The sequence below is a fragment of the Aptenodytes forsteri genome, unplaced genomic scaffold, assembly GCF_000699145.1.
Source record: "Aptenodytes forsteri isolate BGI_AS27 unplaced genomic scaffold, ASM69914v1 Scaffold125, whole genome shotgun sequence".
NCBI lineage: Eukaryota > Metazoa > Chordata > Aves > Sphenisciformes > Spheniscidae > Aptenodytes > Aptenodytes forsteri.
The window spans coordinates 4057421-4060595 of NW_008794447.1; positions in this window are offsets into that span (position 1 = coordinate 4057421).

Genomic DNA, 3175 nt, shown 5'->3' on the forward strand with positions numbered 1-3175 from the left:
AGGTGAAACTAACTTTATGAGATGCATGGCAGTGTAGCAGAGTAAAACAGGAGTGAAAAACAATGCATGCTGCAGGGTATGCCTTTAACGTGTAAATACCAACCAAGACGGCTGTGCTGTCATTGCATCATTTGGTTTACAAGAGTGACTTTCACTGCCAGTTCTCTCCAGCGCACAGCTTTTACTCTGCAGGTAGCACAGCTTAGGGTTAAGACAGTCACCAATATTTGTGCTGTCATGCAAGCTCTTGACTAGACAAATACTTTTGTCAGGCAATGCAGAGAGGCCCTCACAGAGTCTTGTCCTGTTTTCTCAGCTAGACAGACAGTGGCCATTAAGCAAAAACATGACAGTTCCGATTGTCTGTAAGGTAATATGGAACGATGATAGTTCAGAGACACACACGCTGTCCTTCCATGGCTTCTCTTACCAAGGTCACTGAAAACACCTTTAAAAACGAGGGTGACTCTCAATACTTTCTGCATGCATCTTTGAAACAACAGTAGTCTGCAACAGTTCCCCAGAGAGTAGTCTAGTATTGCTAATGGAAATTCTGTAAGCTCTAAATTGGCTATTCTCATCTAATTTTTTTTTTATTCAATTGTATTACAGCCCTAGGCCACTTTACCAGTTCTGAAAATAAGGTATTTTACCGTTTATGAGTGAAATGACTAACTCCTGCCATCTAGAGGGTGGTTTCTGGAACATAACCGAGGCAGATACAGTTTCACAGGATAAAATAAAAAACTGCTTAAAAGCCATTTAAGTGAGACTAAGATAAAAACCTTAGTGTCCGCCTGTCTCCTTGGAGTTTTTCTAGATTTTTCCCTCTTTTTCGCTCATGTGTTTGTTTATGCAAAAATGCCCATTCGAATGAGAGGACAATCGTCACGTCTGTGGATGTATGAGAGTTCTTTCTTCAACAGCTCCATTCATTCATGAAAGTAGATTAGCTGACTAGGATAATTATTCTAAAATAGATTAAAACTTTCTGTTTGTATTTTTTTCCAATGCTATATCATTTATTCTCATTGTGTTCTTGCATTCACGGCTGCCTAAAACAGACTAGAATGGTCACAACCAGAATAAAAGAATATTAATGATTAATGGCATTCATTAAGAAAAGTGAGAATGACACAAAAAAGCTCTAAGGTCTCACAAAAGATCATATGTTCTACTTAGGTTGTTAGTTAAATATCATGTAGCCATGGCTACTGCCAATAGTTAAAAATGACTTCTCCACACACTTTCTTACAAAGGAGAAATATCCAGTTAAGTGATCATAATGAATTTTTGTCTTAAACGATAATGCTGTTTTCTGTGTGTCCCATTAACCTGGTGTGAAGATTACATCTTGAAGGAAAAGCATGACAAGCAAACAATTTGTTGTGGGAGATACAACCCTGGGAGATACAACCCTGGCCTCACAAAAGTTAAGAGTCTTCCTGGAAAGGCAATGGTGGCCAGCGAATACCTGCCCCTCTCATTAAGCCAAAATCACATTCCGTAACTAGCAGCCAACTTTCAGTAAGAAGTGCATGACCAAGTACAATGTGAAGCAATACAACCGCCCCACCTGAGTGAACGGATGATCAAAGCACACAAGAAGTAAAACAGTGCCCTAGGACTTATTTATATGAAATATGTATCAAACCCTTCCTAGGCAAAAGACTATGAAATACACTGGAATGTAACTGCTCCGTGATCCTTGCACTCATCTTCATTTAAATATCTATACGAGACATCATCTAATGATTTTCACAAAGGGTTTTCTAGGCAATATGCACAAGAGCAATAAATACGCTTGTAGGAAGAACTTTTGATATTAAAATGAATCAAAGACATCCTTACATTTCTACTTGTGTTGCATGCCATGTATGAGAAGGAGTTAAGCAAGGGCTCATCGTACAAAGAAAAGGGAGCAGCAAGTCCATACAGCTGTCTTCACCGCATACTTCATACCCCTTCACACCTCACGTAGTCTCTCTCATGCGTGCCAAGCAAACCAAGCTCCAGAGCTCACATCTCTTGCAGAACTCAAGCAAGCACCACCAGGTTACAGACCTCTAGGTGGCTGAGATGGGAAACGAGCAGAAATTGCTGAGAAACAGACTGAACTCTCCTTCTGAAAGGCAAGTCGATGTGTGACGAAGTATGACTTGCATAACCTCGGGTGAGACAGAGCTGTGTACAGGGTTTTTTTATGGTACAGATATTATTTCCCTTTTTAAGCTACACTGTATTCATACCATTAAGATTGAACAATACTTTATTTTGAAAACAGATGGAGCCACTGATGAAAGATTTCAGAGATAACTTTTCAGGTGCCAACCCTAATCAATTACAATCACAACTAATTGTTGCAATTACTATGCCCTAACATTTGGTCTCTGTCAGGTGAAAGTTGCGGGGCAATTGCCATGAAAGCAAAGAAAATTTGAGGATGGAACAACCACTGAACAGTAACATCCACGCAAACAGCTTATAAAAACTTTTTCAACGATTTCCTAACCACAGTGAAACCAACAGCTTATTTTAAATGAGGAGAAAGATTATGTTAATTAGGACCCCCAAAATAACACCGAAAGAGATTTTTTTTCCTAATTCTCTTCAGGACACAGACATTCATGTGGAGATAGATAACAGTTTTGGCTTTTTTTTTTTTTTTTTAAATCCAAGAAGATGCAAGTGCATGCAAATGCAGTTTGCATTGTAACACCATGTGCTTAGCAGTACACAAGATGCAGGTGCTAACTACTCCTGCTTAAGAGCGCTGACTTTGGTATCCATATGTTTACCATTTTTTATGATGTCTCCTTCCTTCCACAACTCTGGCAACACCTTTCCCTGCAGCGTGGAGATCCTGCCCTTTCTTGGTTCCCAACCATTCGATGTCCAACTCGCGGACACTGCAATTCCGTGAGGAGAAAGCGCAGATTTGCTATTTTGGCACTTGTTTCTCCCCCTAACTCCCGTCGGACAGAGCCCCCGGCCTGCCCGGCTCCCCGCGTCCCCACCTCTGCTTACTTCCCGGTTTAGCCCCTTCAGCCTCCCCTACCCAGCAGGCCGTGCCGTGCCGCCGAGGCTGCCCCCTCGCCCCCCGGCTGCCTGCCGGGCGTGCGGCCCCTCCCACCGTGACGGGAAGGACGGGAGAGGGCGGGCGGCTGCCCGCCGG